This window comes from Arachis hypogaea, chromosome 19, assembly GCF_003086295.3.
Source record: "Arachis hypogaea cultivar Tifrunner chromosome 19, arahy.Tifrunner.gnm2.J5K5, whole genome shotgun sequence".
Lineage (NCBI taxonomy): Eukaryota > Viridiplantae > Streptophyta > Magnoliopsida > Fabales > Fabaceae > Arachis > Arachis hypogaea.
This window is the reverse complement of record NC_092054.1, coordinates 75,962,248-75,983,385: the sequence shown is the minus strand read 5'-3', so window position 1 is coordinate 75,983,385 and position 21,138 is coordinate 75,962,248. Positions and strand designations below refer to the sequence as shown.

Sequence of the window (21,138 nt, the reverse complement as noted above, 5' to 3'; positions counted from 1 at the left end):
TTCCTGCCATTGGAGCAAACAACTTTGAGCTGAAACCTCAATTAGTTTCTCTAATGCAGCAGAACTGCAAGTTTCATGGACTTCCAGCTGAAGATCCTTTTCAGTTCTTAACTGAATTCTTGCAGATATGTGATACTGTTAAGACTAATGGAGTAGATCCTGAAGTCTACAGGCTCATGCTGTTCCCTTTTGCTATAAGAGACAGAGCTAGATTATGGTTGGATTCTCAACCTAAAGACAGCCTGAACTCTTGGGATAAGCTGGTCACGACTTTCTTAGACAAGTACTTTCCTACTCAAAAGCTGAGCAAGCTTAGAGCTGATGTTCAAACCTTCAGACAGAAAGAAGGTGAATCCCTCTATGAAGCTTGGGAAAGATACAAACAGTTGACCAAAAAGTGTCCTTCTGACATGCTCTCAGAATGGACCATCCTGGATATATTCTATGATGGTCTGTCTGAGTTATCTAAGATGTCATTGGATACCTCTGCAGGTGGATCCATTCACCTAAAGAAAACGCCTGCAGAAGCTCAAGAACTCATTGACATGGTTGCTAATAACCAGTTCATGTACACTTCTGAAAGGAATCCTGTGAGTAATGGGACGCCTATGAAGAAGGGAGTTCTTGAAGTTGATACTCTGAATGCCATATTGGCTCAGAACAAAATATTGACTCAGCAAGTCAATATGATTTCTCAGAGTCTGCATGGAATGCAAGCTGCATCCAACAATACTCAAGAGGCTTCTTCTGAAGAAGAAGCTTATGATCCTGAGAACCCTGCAATAGCAGAGGTAAACTACTTAGGTGAACCTTATGGAAACACCTATAACTCAACATGGAGAAATCATCCAAATTTCTCATGGAAGGATCAAAAGCCTCAACAAGGCTTTAATAATGGTGGAAGAAACAGGTTTAGCAATAGCAAGCCTTTTCCATCATCAACTCAGCAACAGACAGAGAACTCTGAACAAAATGCTTCTAATTTAGCAAATCTAGTCTCTGATCTATCTAAGGCCACTGTAAGTTTCATGAATGAAACATGGTCTTCCATTAGAAATCTGGAAGCACAAGTGGGCCAGCTGAGTAAAAGGATCACTGAAATCCCTCCTAGTACTCTCCCAAGCAATACAGAAGAGAACCCAAAAGGAGAGTGCAAGGCCATTGACATAAGCGCCATGGCCGAACCTCTGAGGAGAGGAGAGGACGTGAATCCCAAGGAGGAGGACCTCCTGGGACGTCCAGTGATCAATAAAGAGCTTCCATCTGAGGAACCAAAGGACTCTGAGGCTCATCTAGAGACCATAGAGATTCCATTGAACCTCCTTATGCCCTTCATAAGCTCTGATGAGTATCCCTCTTCTGAAGAGAATGAGGATGTTACTGAAGAGCAAACTGCCAAGTTTCTTGGTGTAATCATGAAGCTGAATGCCAAATTATTTGGCATTGATACTTGGGAAGTTGAACCTCCCTTGTTCATCAATGAACTAAGTGATCTGGATCAACTGACATTGCCTCAGAAGAGACAGGATCCTGGAAAATTCATAATACCCTGTACCATAGGCACCATGCTCTTTAAGCCTCTGTGTGACCTTGGTTCAGGAATAAACCTCATGCCCCTCTCTGTAATAGAGAAACTGGGAATCTATGGGGTGCAAGCTGCTAAAATCTCATTAGAGATGGCAGACAGCTCTAGAAAACAGGCTTATGGACAAGTAGAAGATGTATTAGTAAAGGTTGAGGGCCTTTACATCCCTGCTGATTTCATAGTCCTGGATACTGGAAAGGAAGAGGATGAATCTATCATCCTAGGAAGACCTTTCCTGGCCACAGCAAGAGCTGTGATTGATGTTGACAGAGGTGAAATATTCCTTCAATGGAATGAGAACTCCCTTGTGTTTAAAACTCAAGGATCTCCCTCTGCAACCATGGAGAGGAAGCAGAAAAAGCTTCTCTCCAAGCAGAGTCAACCAGGGCCCCCACAGTCAAACTCTAAGTTTGGTGTTGGGAGGCCACAACCAAACTCTAAGTTTGGTGTTGAACTCCCATATCCAAACTCTAAGTTTGGTGTTGGAGAGTCTCAACAAAGCTCTGCACATCTGTGAGGCTCCATGAGAGCCCACTGTCAAGCTATTGACATTAAAGAAGCGCTTGTTGGGAGGCAACCCAATGTTTAATTATCTAACTATATTTTTCTTAGTTATGTGTCTTTATAGGTTCATGATCATGAGGAGTCACAAAATAAATATAAAAATTAAAAACGGAATCAAAAACAGCAGAAGAAAAATCACACCCTGGAGGAGCATCTGTCTGGCGTTCAAACGCCAGAACAGAGCATAGTTCTGGCGCTGAACGCCCAGAATGGGAGCATCCTGGCGCTGAACGCCCAGAACAAGCATGGTTCTGGCGTTCAACGCCAGAAATGGCAGCAAAGGGGCGTTGAACGCCCAAAATGGGCACCAACCTGGCGCTGAACGCCCAGAGTTGTGTGCAAGGGCATTTTACATGCCTAAATTGGTGCAGGGATGTAAATGCCTTGACACCTCAGGATCTGTGGACCCCACAGGATCATCTCAGGATCTGTGGACCCCACAGGATCCCCACCTACCTCATCATCTCTCTTTCCATTCATGATCATCCCTTCTGTTTTTTTTTTCCATTTACCACTCACATCCATACACCCACTACCTTCAAAAATTCAACATCTCTCTCCCACCCAATCCCACCCATATGGCCGAATACACACTCCCATCCATCTCCTCCATATCTTCTTCTTATTCTTCTATTCTTTCTTCTTTTGCTCGAGGGCGAGCAACATTCTAAGTTTGGTGTGGTAAAAGCATAGCTTTTTTGTTTTTTCCATAACCATTGATGGAACCTAAGGCCAGAGAAACCTCTAGAAAGAGGAAAGGGAAGACAAAAGCTTCCATCAAGGGTCTATAGCTCAGTGGTAGAACATTTGACTGCAAATCAAGAGATCCCTGAGATACCTCAAGGGATACATTTTCTTCCACACAATTATTGGAAGCAACTAAGGGTGAAACATCAAGAGCACTCCATCATCCTTCATGAAATTAGAGAAGATCTAAAAGCACTGAAGGAGGAGCAACAAAGGCAAGGAAGAGACATAGAAGAGCTCAAGGACATCATTGATTCCTCAAGAAGGAAATTCCACCATCACTAAGGTGGATTCATTCCTTGTTCTTAATTCTTCTGCTTTTTATTTTCTATGTTATGTGCTTATCTATGTTTGTGTCTTCATTACATGATCATTAGTAGTTAGTAACTTTGTCTTAAAGTTATAAATGTCCTATGAATCCATCACCCCTCTTAAATGAAAAATGTTTTAATTCAAAAGAACAAGAAGTACATGAGTTTCGAATTTATCCTTGAACTTAGTTTAATTATATTGATGTGGTGACAATGCTTCTTGTTTTCTGAATGTATGCTTGAACAGTGCATATGTCTTTTGAAGTTGTTGTTTAAGAATGTTAAATATGTTGGCTCTTGAAAGAATGATGACTAGGAGACATGTTATTTGATAATCTGAAAAATCATAAAAATGATTCTTGAAGCAAGAAAAAGCAGCAAAGAACAAAGCTTGCAGAAAAAAAAAATAGGCGAAAAAAAAAATAGAAAGAAAAAGAAAAAGCAAGCAGAAAAAGCCAAAGCTCTTAAAACCAAGAGGCAAGAGCAAAAAGCCAATAACCCTTAAAACCAAAAGGCAAGGGCAATTAAAAAGGATCCCAAGGCTTTGAGCATCAGTGGATAGGAGGGCCTAAAGGAATAAAATCCTGGTCTAAGCGGCTAAACTATGTTGTCCCTAACCATGTTCTTGTGGCGTGTAGGTGTCAAGTGAAAACTTGAGACTGAGCGGTTAAAGTCAAGGTCCAAAGCAAAAGAAGAGTGTGCTTGAGAACCCTGGACACCTCTAATTGGGGACTTTAGCAAAGCTGAGTCACAATCTGAAAAGGTTCACCCAATTATGTGTCTGTGGCATTTATGTATCCGGTGGTAACACTGGAAAACAAAGTGCTTAGGGCCACGGCCAAGACTCATAAAGAAGCTGTGTTCAAGAATCATCATACTGAACTAGGAGAGTCAATAACACTATTCGAAATCTGAAGTTCCTATAGATGCCAATCATTCTGAACCTCAATGGATAAAGTGAGATGCCAAAATTATTCAAGAGGCAAAAAGCTATAAGTCCCGCTCATATGATTGAAGCTCTGTTTCATTGATAGTTTGGAATTTATAGTATATTCTCTTCTTTTTATCCTATTTGATTTTCAGTTGCTTGGGGACAAGCAACAATTTAAGTTTGGTGTTGTGATGAGCGGATAATTTATACGCTTTTTGGCATTGTTTTTAGTATATTTTTAGTAGGATCTAGTTACTTTTAGGGATGTTTTCATTAGTTTTTATGTTAAATTCACATTTCTGGACTTTACTATGAGTTTGTGTGTTTTTCTGTGATTTCAGGTATTTTCTGGCTGAAATTGAGGGACTTGAGCAAAAATCAGATTCAGAGGTTGAAAAAGGACTGCTGATGCTGTTGGATTCTGACCTCCCTGCACTCAAAGTGGATTTTCTGGAGCTACAGAACTCGAAATGGCGCGCTTCCAATTGCGTTGGAAAGTAGACATCCAGGGCTTTCCAGCAATATATAATAGTTCATACTTTGGCCAAGAATAGAGGACGTAAACTGGCGTTCAACGCCAGCCTTCTGCCCAAATCTGGCGTCCAGCGCCAGAAAAGGATCCAAAACCAGAGTTGAACGCCCAAACTGGCACAGAAACTGGCGTTCAACTCCACAAATGGCCTCTGCACGTGGAACACTTAAGCTCAGCCTAAACACACACCATGTGGGCCCCGGAAGTGGATTTATACATCAAATACTTACTCATGTAAACCCTAGTAGCTAGTTTATTATAAATAGGACCTTTTACTATTGTATTAGGCATCTTTGGTCTCAGTTTTAATCCAATGTTCATCTTTGGATTACCTTATGATCCTTTGATCACGTTTTAGGGGGCTGGCCATCTCGGCCATGCCTGGACCTTCACTTATGTATTTTCAAACGGTAGAGTTTCTACACTCCATAGATTAAGGTGTGGAGCTCTGCTGTTCCTCAAAGATTAATGCAAAGTACTTCTGTTTTCTATTCAATTCATCTTATTTCGCTTCTAAGATATCCATTCGCACCCAAGAACATGATGAAGGTGATGATTATGTGTGACGCTCATCATCCTTCTCCCTTATGAACGCGTGCCCGACAAACACTTCTGTTCTACATGAATTAAGCTAGAATGAATATCTCTTAGATCTCCTAACCAGAATCTTCGTGGCATAAGCTAGAATGATGGCGGCATTCAAGAGAATCTGGAAAGTCTAAACCTTGTCTGTGGTATTCCGAGTAGGATTCAATGATTGAATGACTGTGACGAGCTTCAAACTCGCGATTGTTGGGCGTTAGTGACAGACGCAAAAGGAGGGTGAATCCTATTCCAGCATGATCGGGAACCGACAGATGAATAGCCGTGCCGTGACAGGGTGCGTGAGCATATTATTCACTGAGAGAAGGGGATGTAGCCACTGACAACGGTGATGCCCTTGCATAAAGCTAGCCATGGAAAGGAATAAGACTGATTGGATGAAGATAGCAGGAAAGCAGAGGTTCAGAGGAACGAAAAGCATCTCCATTCGCTTATCTGAAATTCCTACCAATGATTTACATAAGTATCTCTATCCGTATTTTATTATATAATATTCAAAAACACCATTATCACTTTATATCTGCCTGACTGAGATTTACAAGGTGACCATAGCTTCCTTCATACCAACAATCTCCGTGGGATTCGACCCTTACTCACGTAAGGTATTACTTGGACGACCCAGTGCACTTGCTGGTTAGTTGTATCAAAGTTGTGACAATTATGAATTAAGATCAGAGCATCAAGCTTTGGAGCCATTACCAGGATTTGTTCGAGCCTGGAGATCACAATTTCGTGCACCAGTCATCTTGCAAATCTCAGTCAGGCGAATTCAAATGGTTATGGTGAATTGATAGTTAAAATATAATTAAAATATAAAATGGGATAGGGATACTTATGCAATTCATTGGTGAGAATTTCAGGGAAGCGTATGGAGATGCTTTTGTTCCTTCTGAACCTCTGCTTTCCTACTGTCTTCATCCAATCATTCATACTCCTTTCCATGGCAAGCTGTATGTTGGGCATCACCGTTGTCAATGGCTACATCCCATCCTCTCAGTGAAAATGATCCAAATGCGCTGTCACCGCACGGCTAATTATCTGCCGGTTCTCGATCATGCTGGAATAGGATCCAGCGATCCTTTTGCGTCTGTCACTATGCCCAGCACTCACGAGTTTGAAGCTCATCACAGCCATCCCTTCCCAGATCCTAGTCGAAATACCATAGACAAGGTTTAGACTTTCCAGATCTCAAGAATGGCCGCCAATAATTCTAGCCTATACCACGAAGACTCTGATCATAAATCAAGAGGCTAAGAGATATGCATTCAAGCTTGGTTTCATGTAGAACAGACGTGTTTGTCAGGCACGCGTTCATAAGTGAGAATGGTGATGAGCGTCACATAATAATCACATTAATCATGTTCTTGTGTGCGAATGAATATCTTAGAGAAGAAATAAGCTTGAGTTGAATAGAAAAAAATAGTACTTTCCATTAATTCATGAGGAACAGTAGAGCTCCACACCTTAATCTATGGTGTGTAGAAACTCTACCATTGAAAATACATAAGAACAAGGTCTAGGCATGGCTGAATGGCCAGCCTCCCCAAATGGCATATGAATTCGAAAATAGGGAAAAAGAGACACCTAGTACAATAGTAAAAAGTTCTATTTATACTAAATTAGTTACTCGAGTTACAGAATTAAGTAAATGATGCAGAAATCCACTTCCGGGTCCACTTGGTGTGTGCTTGGGCTGAGCATTGAGCTTTCACATATAGAGGTCTTCATTGGAGTTAAACTCCAGTTTGTAACTTGTTTCTGGCGTTTAACTTTGCCTTGCAACTTGTTTCTGGCGTTTAACGCCAGAATAGGGCAGAAAGCTGGCGTTAAACGCCAGTTTGCGTCATCTAAACTCGGAAAAAGTATGGACTATTATATACTGCTGGAATGCCCTGGATGTCTACTTTCCAACGCAATTGAGATCGCACCAATTGGGTTTCTGTAGCTCCAGAAAATTCACTTTGAGTGCAGGGAGGTCAGAATCCAACAGCATCTGTAGTCCTTCTTCAGCCTCTGAATCAGATTTTTGCTCAAGTCCCTCAATTTCAGCCAGAAATTACCTGAAATCATAAAAAAACATACAAAATCATAGTAAAGTCCAGAAATATGAATTTTGAATAAAAAGTAATAAAAATATAGTAAAAACTAACTAAATTATACTAAAAACTATGTAAAAACAATGCCAAAAAGCGTATAAATTATCCGTTCATCACGGGTCGTCTTCCCTAGGAGTTGCAATGAAATGTCATATTATTGGCTATAAGAGAAATGGAGGTTGGAAAATTGCAATTGGCAAGAAATATAAATGGCAAGAAATTAGAGTGCAAGAAGGTAACTTAGCATGCAAGAAAGTAAATTAAAGTAAGTAATTGAAAGAAAGGGAAATTAAATGCTAATAAGAAGTGGGTAATTAAGGATTCCTATCCTAGTTGTAGACCACAAACATGGTAATTGTGTGTGAATTAATCCCAATTAGTCAACCCTACATCGAGGATAAGTCAATTAGGCATAATTAACCTCAATCCCTAAGTCCTAAGTCAACACTAAAGGGGACACATAGAGTCAAGGGAAACCAAATTAATTAACAACCCACACACAATGTGGAATAGACATCCACACTCAAATTCACCCAAATTCCCAAATTCCCAACCAAAAGTGTGAGAAACTAAGCAAAAACCCAACTAGGCATTTTGTCAAACACTTGGTGGGCATGTAAAGAAAGCATGGTAAAATGACAAGAAAATAATAAACGCTACAACTACTAAGCAAGGAAAATAAAGATAATAACTCAATAAAGCAATAAATGACATGAAACATAAAATTGCATTAAATGTAAATTAAAATGACAAGAGTGTTCATAAACATAAAAAGCAACAAAATGAGAAATTAACATGATAAACTAAGGAGACTAAGACAACAAAGTAAAGAAAGGTAGAAGAGACTAGATCAAAACAAGAATTAGACATAGAAATTACAAGGAAATTAAACTAAAACCCTAGGTTCTAGAGAGAAGGGGGAGCTTCTCTCTCTAGAAAATGAACTACATTATGCTAAACTAAACCCTAATTGCTCCCCCCTTCGCATGGAGTGAGGCCTTGTCTAATATAGAAAGAATCAGCTTCAGAAGGTCCAAAAATTGGGCTCTGGAGGCCCAGAAATTGCCCCCAGTGATTTGCATTAATGAGGTCACTGATGGTATTTTTGTGGAAAACTGAATTTCCCAAAACACCTAAAACTCACCGGCAAGTGTACCGGGTCGTATCAAGTAGTAAAACTCACTTAGAGTGAGGTCGATCCCACAGGGATTGATGGATCAAGCAACTTTAGTGGGTGATTAGCTTAGTCAAGCTAACATTGAGTGCTTTGAGTGACAGTTTAAACAACAGAAAGTAAATGACAAGAGGAATTAAAGTGCAGAAAGTAAATTGGACAGAAACTTAAAGAGCAAGAAAGTAAAATAGCTGAAATTTAAATTGTAAGAAAAGTAAATTGCATGAATCTTAAATGACAAGAAATGTAAATTGCATGAAATATAAAGGGGAGTGGGTGCTGGAAATTAAAATTCAACAGGAAAGTATAGATAGCAATCAAACAGAGAAGTAAAAGATGCAAAATCATACAACAGATCTAAACAGAAGAGTAAAATGCCTTGATGAATTTTAAGACAGAAAAGCGATGCTTAATTTGCAGCAATTTAAAAGTGGTTCAAGATCTCAGGAGTGGAAGAGACTAGATAACAATTCTAGATCTCAAATCCTTCCTTGATCCAACAAGAACAATTGCAAATTGAAAATGGAAAAGTAAATTGCAGAAGAAAAGAGAGTTGGAAGCAGTAAACAGAATTGAAATTTAAATTCTAGAATTATGCATAAAGCAAACAAAAGATCTCAAGGTAAGATTGAAACAGAAGTTCTTCAATTCTTCACCCAAGATTCAAAACAGAAATGAAAATTAAAAAAGAGAGCAAAATGAAAACTAAAGAGTGCAAAACTCCCTATTGGAGCCAGCCTTCTCAATGGAACACCCCTTAATGAGATGGAATTGATGCCTTTATATAGGCTTTACAAAGTGAAAAATGAAATTGAAATGAAAAATAAATTAAATGAAAATCCTAATTCTAGCTTGTTCTTGTGCCTTTGAGTGATGATGTGGGCTTTGCTTGCTTTGGATCTGAGGAGAAATGGGTTTGGTTGGCCTTGATTCAATTTGGAGAGGAATTGAATTTAAATGGAATTTTTATTCAATTTTTGGTCCATGGGTGTTGCTCCCAGGGGTGGCTCAGTTGGAAAACCAAACTGAGCACCCAATGATGCCTTGCTTGCTTGATTTGGTGTGCGTCCCAGCCTTGGCCGTGTCCCATTGTGTGCCCAAGGCTTGCTTGGTGCCTTTGGTCCATGTCAAAATGTGGGAAAAAGGGGGGAAGTAACGCTCAGTTGGGAAAACCAACTGAGCTCCCCTTGTGGCGTCTTGCTTTTTTCTTCAAGGTCCCAAGTTCAACTCTTGGTGGAAGAAGTTTTGTGAGCCTTTTCCTTGAATTTTCTTGAGTGGGAGCCCGATAAAGCTCAGTTCGGAAAGTGAACTAAGCACTCTTTCCTTGCTTTCCTTGTTTTCCTTGTGTCTCCCCCTTCGAGCCTTGGTGGAAGCATTGGCTGATTTTTTTTGCTTATTTTTGGCCCTCAAATATGCATTTCACTTGTGCCTCAATTTCATGCCAAATATGGACTATTATACATCGTTGGAAAGCTCTGAATGTCAGCTTTCCAACGCAACTAGAAGCACATCAATTGGACGTCTGTAGCTCAAGTTATGGCCCTTTGAAGAAGGCATGGTCATGCTGTAAACGCCCAACTTTTAACTTAGCGAAATTTCTTGCCTCCAAGCACATTTTTCTTGTACGGCAAAGCTAAGTTCACTTAGTGAACTGAGCTTTGTGTGCTGATTGTTCATGCTTCCTTGATTTGGTCATGGGCTACGCTTTTAAAAGCGTGGCCTAAGGCTCCAAAGTGTGCTCCAACTTCAAAGTGTGCCCCAAAACTCTTTTTTTCTTCTTTTTAGCTTATTTTGTGCTTTTTGCTTTTTTTCTTCTTATTTCCTATCAAATTTATAAAATTAAAAGATCAAGGAAATATACCATTTGAGCATAAAAGAATGCAATATTTAAGCACTAATTATCAATTTCTTGTATGAAAAAGCATAGAAAAACATGACATGATGACATGTCATCACAACACCAAACTTAAACCTTGCTTGTCCCCAAGCAAGAAAAGAATCATGCATTAAAGATTGACAATCCAAGGTAAGAAGAATAGCAACTCAATTTTCATGGTAAGCTAGTTTTCTAAGCATGCTACAATCACAAAAGAGATGTAAATTATTGATGCTTCTATCTAGCTCAATTTATGAAATCTTTCTCTTATATTCCTTCCTTGAAACAAGCTTTTGATTTTTCTTATTAGCTTCTCCTTTTGGGTGCTTTGCCCCATGAGTTAATAACAAAGCTACGACTCTGAATGCTTTGTTTTCAAGTATTACCACTTGATACATAAGCACCACAAGCATTTAATTAGAGGTATTCGTTAAGCTCATTTTCCCTTTCTTTTCTTGACTCTCTAATCATTGATGCTCAGAACCTTGAGCTTTGAGGGAGTGCTTTTGCACTTGAGCCTAGCCTTGACTTCTAAGTATTTTGTTTTCAAGCATTTGGCTTGATACATAAACACCACAAGTTCTTAACAAATAAATTGCCATTGGTACTCAAAGCCTTCAGCTTTCTCATTCTTTCCCTTTTTCTTTTTTTTTTTTGCTTTATTTGCAATTGCTTCTTCAAGGTTTTCATGTTTTCAAAAGATTTTACAAAAAGTACTAGATGAAAACTTCAATTAAATAAAATCCAATGCAATTGAGCAACAATTAATCATACTAGCTTTCCAATACTTGTATGCACATGCTAAAATCTTCTTTAATGCCTTGTTTGTTTATGATCATGATGCTCTATTGCTTTTGAACTCACAAAACTCAAGTTGGTAATCATAATGGCATGGCAACATGTTACAAATCAATATTCAAACTATGCTTATTCATACCACACATGCATACAAAGAATATAAAGACAATCATGCAAAATAAAGTGTTGGGAACAAAGGAGAGGAAAAGGAACTTTATAACCTTGTAGTCCATCTTCTCTATTGTTGTCATTTTCCTCTTATTCTTCCCTTTCCCTTGCCAAACTCAGAATGCTTGCTCATTCTCAAGCAACAATTAGAACAATGGCTATGGGGCTAAGATGGATCATGAATGTCTTATACAATGAAATGTTAGTAGTACATGTATTCTAAGCAAGCAAAATTAAAGATAACAATCAAAGCACAAGAGACAGAGACATTTTGATTGCATAGATAAGAAGGTGTGCACAATACATTGCATAAAAGATAAATGGCACACCAAACTTAGTGTGACACTTTCACTTGGAATCAATACAAGTATCCAGTAAAGATTGGAAGCAAATTGTGTTGCATAGCAACACCAAACTTAGAATGCAATCATATGTCAATTTTATTTAACTAAAAACTAAGCAAATGAAACTGTTATTTGTTAAGTACAATCACCAAGCCAAGAATCTATCAGAATAAAGATCTCTTGGTGATGTACTAACAACGACAGTTAACAAGCAAACTAGAGGAAAATATTTAAAAATAGAAAAATGACTAAAGCAAGTAGAATGAAAAAGTGTCAAATCAAAAGAGAAAAATAAAACTACAGAGGCATTATGATTATGCAGACAAGTAGTGTTGCTTGAATGAATTGCATAGAAAATAAGTGGCACACCAAACTTAAAATCTTGGTGTGTCACTTTCATTTTTGATTTGATGCAATCATCCAACAAGATTGAAAACAATTTGTTGCAAGGCAACACCAAACTTAGAATGTAACCATATGCCAATTTATTGAATTTAAATAAAGCAAAGAAAAAGAAAACAAAGCAGAGAAGAAATGTTACCTATGGTTGGGTTACCTCCCAACAAGTGCTCTTTTAGTGTCATTAGCTTGACATGTTGTTCTTCACTTTCTTCCTCTTCTTCTAGTTTGTTAAGAGGAATGACCTCAAAGGAGGGAAAGATTCAGCTAGTGTCCCTTGTCTTGGCCTTTCCTCAGCAAGCTTCCTTTTGCAAATGGCTTGATTGATCTTGCTTGCTGGATTAGGGACAGAATTGGTGTTCTTGCTAGTTGCCTTCACTTCTTTGGATTCAAGACTTGGTTGCTGTGTGATTATTGGAGTTTTGTATTCATCCAGAGCCTTTTGAATTGGTGGTTCCATGTACTTCTCTGCTTCACTTGAGTTTAGAATTCTTTGGTTGTCTTTCTCACTTTCTTGCTCCTCCACTTCCTCCCATGCACTCAACATTTGACTTAATAGCTTTTTCATTGAGGAGGTTTGTTGATCTTCCCAATATTTCTTCATCTCCTCTTCATATTTTTCAATCACAGATTCAATTGTTGAGAATTTTTGGGTTAGGGAAGTTTGTGAGAGTTGTGAGTCTTCATGTTCCCTTGTCATCTCAAGTGCAGTTTCATTTTCAACCACCTTATTCTTCATTGAAAGTTCACTTGATGCAGTAGCCTCCTCATCTTGCTCTTCCACTTTATCCTTTACATCCATCAATAGGTCTTCATCCTTACTGTTTGATGGTTTTAAGTTCCCCCTTGTTTGTTCTAAGGGCCCATTCATCTTCTTGAAGACGATTTCTTTCCAGGATAGGGATTTTGTGTATCTTTCCACGAGTTTTCTGTGTATTTCAATGGCTTGAAGGTAATCCTCATCTGTTGGTTCAAGAGATGAAGGTTGAGAATAATTTTGGTGACATGGATGTATTGTGGTGAAGTTGTGTTGAGGGGTCTGGAATGAGTTGTGTGATTGATGGGGTGACTTGTATGGATTTTGGAGGAAACTTTGTGTTGAGGCATAGTCAAGTGATGAAGAATTTTCCAAATATGCTCTGGTAGCATAATCAAGTGATAATGTCCTTGAATGATTAGAATGTGGATCATTGCATTTCCCTTCCCAGCCATCAATTGTGTACGTGCCTTCATAGTATGAGTCACTTTGTGGCTCTGGGAAATGTTCATATTCTTTCAATTCTTGGTGATATTCCCAACCACCATTAGAATAATGACTTGAATCATTTTTTGGTGGTGAGAAATATCCCATATGATTATCTTGTTCATCTTGTGGCTCTGAAGCGCATCTCCATGGATTGGAGTGCTTAGAATTTGTAAATTCTTGGTGATATTCCCAGCCACCATTAGAGATTTGTGATGGTGGGTGATATCCCAGAAAATTTGTTTGATCACAAGATGAGTTGAACTCCATTTGAATTTTGTAAAACACAACACCAATGAAATTTGAAGTCCATGTCTCAGAGAAGAACTTCTGAGTGGGGCAATAACTCAAACACCTTGATTTCAATTTAGAACAGAGAACAAAAAAAAATGCTTAATCTAGACTTCTCACCCACTTAATCATTGTTGATCTAAATCAATCCCCGGCAACGGCGCCAAAAACTTGATGGTATTTTTGTGGAAAACTGAATTTCCCAAAACACCTAAAACTCACCGGCAAGTGTACCGGGTCGTATCAAGTAGTAAAACTCACTTAGAGTGAGGTCGATCCCACAGGGATTGATGGATCAAGCAACTTTAGTGGGTGATTAGCTTAGTCAAGCTAACATTGAGTGATTTGAGTGACAGTTGAAACAACAGAAAGTAAATGACAAGAGGAATTAAAGTGCAGAAAGTAAATTGGACAGAAACTTAAAGAGCAAGAAAGTAAAATAGCTGAAATTTAAATTGCAAGAAAAGTAAATTGCATGAATCTTAAATGACAAGAAATGTAAATTGCATGAAATATAAAGGGGAGTGGGTGCTGGAAATTAAAATTCAACAGGAAAGTATAGATAGCAATCAAACAGAGAAGTAAAAGATGCAAAATCATGCAACAGATCTAAACAGAAGAGTAAAATGCCTTGAAGAATTTTAAGACAGAAAAGCAATGCTTAATTTGCAGCAATTTAAAAGTGGTTCAAGATCTCAGGAGTGGAAGAGACTAGAAAACAATTCTAGATCTCAAATCCTTCCTTGATCCAGCAAGAACAATTGCAAATTGAAAATGGAAAAGTAAATTGCAGAAGAAAAGAGAGATGGAAGCAGTAAACAGAATTGAAATTTAAATTCTAGAATTATGCAGAAAGCAAACAAAAGATCTCAAGGTAAGATTGAAACAGAAGTTCTTCAATTCTTCACCCAAGATTCAAAACAGAAATGAAAATTAAAAGAGAGAGCAAAATGAAAACTAAAGAGTGCAAAACTCCCTATTGGAGCCAGCCTTCTCAGTGGAACCCCCCGTAATGAGATGGAATTGATGCCTTTATATAGGCTTTACAAAGTGAAAAATGAAATTGAAATGAAAAACAAATTAAAAGAAAATCCTAATTCTAGCTTGTTCTTGTGCCTTTGAGTGATGATGTGGGCTTTGCTTGCTTTGGATCTGAGGAGGAATGGGTTTGGTTGGCCTTGATTCAATTTGGAGAGGAATTGAATTTAAATGGAATTTTTATTCAATTTTTGGTCCATGGGTGTTGCTCCCAGGGGCGGCTCAGTAGGAAAACCAAACTGAGCACCCAATGTTGCCTTGCTTGCTTGATTTGGTGTGCGTCCCAGCCTTGGCCGTGTCCCATTGTGCGCACAAGGCTTGCTTGGTGCCTTTGGTCCATGTCAAAATGTGGGAAAAAGGGGGGAAGTAACGCTCAGTTGGGAAAACCAACTGAGCTCCCCTTGTGGCGCCTTGCTTTTGTCTTCAAGGTCCCAAGTTCAACTCTTGGTGGAAGAAGTTTTGTGAGACTTTTCCTTGAATTTTCTTGAGTGGGAGCCCGATAAAGCTCAGTTCGGAAAGTGAACTGAGCACTCTTTCCTTGCTTTCCTTGTTTTCCTTGTGTCTCCCCATTCGAGCCTTGGTGGAAGCATTGGCTGATTTTTTTGCTTATTTTTGGCCCTCAAAGATGCATTTCACTTGTGCCTCAATTTCATGCCAAATATGGACTATTATACATCGTTGGAAAGCTCTGAATGTCAGCTTTCCAACACAACTGGAAGCACATCAATTGGACGTTTATAGCTCAAGTTATGGCCCTTTGAAGAAGGCATGGTCATGCTGTAAACGCCCAACTTTTAACTTAGCGAAATTTCTTGCCTCCAAGCACATTTTTCTTGTACGGCAAATCTAAGTTCACTTAGTGAACTGAGCTTTGTGTGCTGATTGTTCATGCTTCCTTGATTTGGTCATGGGCTACGCTTTTAAAAGTGTGGCCTAAGGCTCCAAAGTGTGCTCCAACTTCAAAGTGTACCCCAAAACTCTTTTTTTCTTCTTTTTAGCTTATTTTGTGCTTTTTGCTTCTTTTTCTTCTTATTTCCTATCAAATTTATAAAATTAAAAGATCAAGAAAATATACCATTTGAGCATAAAAGAATGCAATATTTAAGCACTAATTATCAATTTCTTTTATGAAAAAGCATAGAAAAACATGACATGATGACATGTCATCAGTCACGGGCTGGGGCACGTGCGGACGCATAGGTTTGTGCGTCCGGACACATGCTGATTTTCCGCTTGTGCATACACATAGGTGGTCATGCATACGCACACATGGTTTTGCGGCTTTTGTGCGTACGCACAGGTGGTTGTGCACACGCACACTCCAATGTGTGCTTCTCCTTTGTTTTCTTCATGTTTTTTTCCCTTTGTGCATGCTTTTCCATCACTTCTTCCATCCATATTAGCCTTGTAATTCTGAAATCACTCATCAACCACATCAAGGTATCGATTGGAATAAAAGTGAAATAAAATTAGCTATTTTAAGGCCTAAAAAGCATGTTTTCACAATTAAGCACAAATCTAGGGAGAATTACAAAACTATGCTATTTAAAGGAATAAGTGTAGTAAAAGTTGATGAAATCCACCCAAATAGAGCAAATAAATATCATGAAATGTGGATTCATCATTCATCTCTAGACAAGGTTCTTCATATTCAATTACTTCCTCACCAACTTCTTCTAGCTCTTCTCCACCCTTCATGTCACAACTTAGAGGTAATGTGGAACTTATCTCAACATGAACCTCAATTTTAATGGAAGAAGACTCTTCAAATTCAAAAGGACCGTGTGTTGGTGTGGAATCATCATCAAGAGGAAGATTTGTTGCTTGCTCAACTTCTTCTAATTCTTCACCATTCACCATACGCCTTGGAGGTTGCACACCCTTCTTAACATTGCTTTCAAGTTCAATGGAAGAAGGCTCAATGGTATCTTCAAGGTGATTTGTTAGTGTGGACAAGAACTTATCAATGATTAAGTCCAATTCTTGATCAACCTCTCCTAATTCTTCAACCGCTCCTTCCGGCTCAACTATCCTCACTTCCTCCTCTTGCTGCAATTCTTGCTTCAATTCGTCTTCTCCACCCTGAAGCTTGATGAACGGATAATTTATACCCTTTTTGGCACTGTTTTTACATAGTTTTTAGAATGTTTTATATACTTTTTATTTTATTTTTATTAGTTTTTATTCAAAAATCACATTTCTGGACTTTACTATGAGTTTGTGTGTTTTTCTATAATTTCAGTTATTTCCTGACTGAAATTGAGGGACCTGAGCAAAAATCTGATTCAGAGGCTGAAAAAGGACTGCAGATGCTGTTGGATTCTGACCCTCCAGCACTTGAAGTGGATTTTCTGGAGCTACAGAAGCCCAATTGGCGCACTTTTAATTACGTTGGAAAGTAGACATCTTGGGCTTTCCAGCAATATATAATAGTCCATACTTTGCTCGAGATTTGATGGCCAAAACTGGCATCCAAAGCCAGCCTAAAACTTTCTGGCGTAAAACGCCAGAACATGCATAATTCTTGGCGTTAAACGACCATTTTGGCACCCAGGGCGGCGTTTAACTCCAACTTTGGGCATATGCACGTGAAAGCCTGAAAGCTCAGCCCAGACACACACCAAGTGGGTCTCGGAATTGGATTTCTGCACTATCTGCACTTAGTTACTCATTTTCTGTAAACCAAAGTTACTAGTTTAGTATAAAAACTACTTTTAGAGATTCAGTTTACACCTTATGACATTTTACACTTCATATTGTATTTTCTACAGCATGAGTCTCTAAACCCCATTGGTGAAGGTGAGGAGCTCTGCTGTGTTTCAATGAATTAATGCAATTACTACTGTTTTCAATTCAATCACGCTTGATTCTATTCTAAGATACTCATTCGTACTTCAATATAGAGAATATGATGATCTGTGACACTCATTGTTATCCTTAACCTATGAATGCGTGCCTGACAACCACTCCCGTTCTATCTGAGCTCAACGTAGTCATTGGGCGACAGCTTGAGTGCGTATCTCTTGGGTTTCTAATCCACGGACCGAGTCCGTGAGATCAGAACCTTCGTGGTATAGGCTAGAACTAATTGAAAGCATTCTTGGGATTTGGAAAGTCTAAACTTTATCTGTGGTATTCCGAGTAGGATCTGGGAAGGAATGACTGTGACGAGCTTCAAACTCACGAATGTTGGGCGCAGTGACAGTGTGCAAAAGGATAAGGGGCCTATTCCAACGCTAGTGAGAACTGACAGAAGATTAGCCGTGCGGTAGCTGCACATGGTATTTTTCATCCGAGACGAGAAATTCGACAGTTGATTAGCCGTGCAGAGATCGTACCTGGTAGTTTTCATCTGAGAGGATCATACAGCTTGCCATTGAAGGAAACCATGCGTGTTTGGAGAAGAAGACAGTAGGAAAGCAGAGATTTAGATGATAGAGCATCTCTAGAACCTCAGCCTGTTTCTCATTACTGAATCACAAGTACTATTTATTTCATGTTATTTATTTTTCATAAATACAATCACTCTTATCATTAATCTCCTGACTAAGATTTACAAAATAATCATAGCTTGCTTCAAGCCGACAATCTCCGTGGGATCGACCCTTACTCACGTAAGGTATTACTTGGACGACCCAGTGCACTTGCTGGTTAGTTGTGCGGAGTTGTGAAAAGTGTAATCACAATTTCGTGCACCAAGTTTTTGGTGCTGTTGCCGGGGATTATTCGAGTTTGGACAACTGACAGTTTATTTTGTTGCTTAGATTAGGAAAAAATTATCTTTTTGGTTTAGAGTAACTAAAATTGAGTCTTCTATTATTGTTTTTGGTTAAAATTTTAAAATCCTTATTTTCTTTTTCTAAATTAATTTCGAAAAATTTTAAAACCAATAACCTCATAATTTAGTCTTCTGTTTGAGTTTAATTTCATGTTTTAAGTTTGGTGTCAACTGCATGATTTTATTTTTCTTTCAATTTTTCGAATTATATGTTCTTGGTTCTTTCTTAATCTTCAAGTTGATCTTGTTTATTTTCCTTGTTTGATCTTTAGTTTTTCTTGTTTTGTGTCTTTTCCTGTTTTTCTTGTGCATTTTCGAATTATTAGTGTCCAAAGTATAAAAATTTTTAAGTTTGGTGTCCTTTGTGTTTTTATTTTCTTAAAAATTTTCAAAATTTGTTCTTGGTGTTCATCTTGATCTTTAAAGGGTTCTTGGTGTTCATCTTGACATTGAAAGTTTTCTTATTTGCTTTCTTTGTTTTGATCTAAAAATTTTATGTTTGGTGTCATTTTATTGTTTTTCTCTTTCATCATTAAATTCAAAAATTCAATAAAATATCTTTTCCTTTATTTGCTCATTATTTTCGAATCCATTAGGTTGACTTAGTCAAAAATTTTAAAATTTGGTAGTTTTTTGTTAGGCAGGTTAAAATTTCAATTTTAAAAAAAAAATTTATCTTCTCAAATCTTTTTCAAAACAATTTCTCTTTCAAATTTCTTTTTTTATTTTTTGAAAATCTTTTATAAAATTTTTCAAAATCTTTTTCTTATTCATAATTTTTGAATTACATGTGCTATTTTATTATTTTGATTGAAAAATTTTAAGTTTGGTGTTTCCTTGTTGAGAAAGTTTAATCTTCAAATTTTAAAATCATAGCTTTTTCAAATCTTTTCTTTTATTTATTTATTTTTTACAAGTATCTTTAATTTTAAGACATATCTTTTTCAAAACTCCCTAACCACTTTCTCTCTCTTCATTTTTTTCGAAAATCATATCCAAAATTTTCCAAATCCTTTGGATTAATTTATCATTTTAGTATTTTAATTTTTTTCTCTTAGTTTTCGAAAATTATATTCTATTTTCCAATTATTTTATTTTATTTTATCTTATTTCCTTTTTAATTCGGTGTATCCTTAATTAAATAAAATAAAAACAAAAATATATTTTATTTGCAATTCACATCTTCTCCCTTTCTCCGTCATGGACCTAAGTGGAAATGAATAGTCCAGAAGGACTCTGGGATCATATACTAACCCCACTAATGCTTCCTATGGGAGTAGTATCTGTATACCTCCCATCAGAGCTAGCAGTTTTGAGCTAAATCCTCAGCTCAATATCATGGTGCAGCAAAATTACCAATATTCCGGTCTTCCACAGGAAGAACCTACTGAGTTTCTCGCACAGTTCTTACAAATTACTGACACAGTATGTGATAAGGAAGTAGATCAGGATGTCTACAGATTATTACTATTTCCATTTGCTGTAAAAGATCAAGCTAAGAGGTGGTTAAACAATCAACCCACAGCAAGCATAAGAACATGGAAACAGTTATCAAACAAATTTCTGAATCAATATTTCCCTCCAAAAAGGATGACCCATGTAACAACCCTGGTTTTCGAGAACGCGAAATCTTTTCTGAAAGTACGGATTTCTCCGGAAGATCAGTAAGGGGAAAACCTTTGATATATCATCAAGTATCTCAATCCTCATTGTCATTATGTCATCTTTAAGTTAGAACCTTTTCCGAGACACGCTCGATAACGCGGTCACGAAGAACCTGGTTTTTGAACCGTATCGATTAGAAGTTTTGATTTGGTTTTTTGTAAACAGTCTCAGTTTGACGAACTGGACTCGATTTATGAGAGAAGAGAGATAATAGGATGATATTATCATTATATTAGTATTAGAAGCTTCTTGAATAATATTATAAGGTTACCTGGTCAGTTTTAGTTAAAAACAGAAAATCGGTTTAACCACGTTTACGGTTTACTGGTGCAGCTTAGCACCAACACTCTCTAATGAATTTTGCAATGCTAAGGCCTCATTATACATGTACTATTCTCATAATAAATATATTACTAGTGTCATTTATGCTAGTAGCTCAGAAAATAATTTTTAGAGATGTTTTTACGAGTGTTCCGATACACCTAGTTTTAGTAGTTGTACACCACAGATATTTTAATATTATTTTAATCCACCTCCAAGCCAACCAATCACAACTGACCTTACACCCCCAAGACCTCCAAGGCTGTCTCATTTCATCATTTTGGCCGAAAATAACAAGAGAGAAAAGAGAGAAACTTTCATGAACACTTAATCTTCAAAGCTTGATTTCTTCTGAACTAAAACTCAAATCAAAACTCCGATTTTACCAAAATGATCCTCTCTTCTTCCTCTACATAGCCATGTGACTTATCAAGGCTGGAAATAAGGTGAGATGGCTGTCTCCCTCCCATTTCAATTCGGTTTTCAAGGAAAACCATGCAAAACATGTGTTTTCTTGATGTTTTTCCTTAGGAATCATGCTTAAGTTGACTTGAGGGCCAAGAAGCGTGAATTTCCAGCAAGTCTAAGGTGATATATCTCTTCCTAACATACTGAGTGAGATTTGGTCAGTTGAGAGTTTTTGGATTTAAAGTTGTTCTTGATGTGATTTAGGA

General features: G+C 37.8%; 1 non-coding gene across 1 annotated transcript; it reads right to left on the bottom strand.

The window, feature by feature from the left end:
* Positions 1–308: 308 nt before the first annotated feature.
* Positions 309–412, bottom strand: LOC112781085 (small nucleolar RNA R71). Its single transcript, XR_003191881.1, has one exon. It is a non-coding gene; the product is annotated as a small nucleolar RNA R71 (small nucleolar RNA).
* Positions 413–21,138: the final 20,726 nt, after the last annotated feature.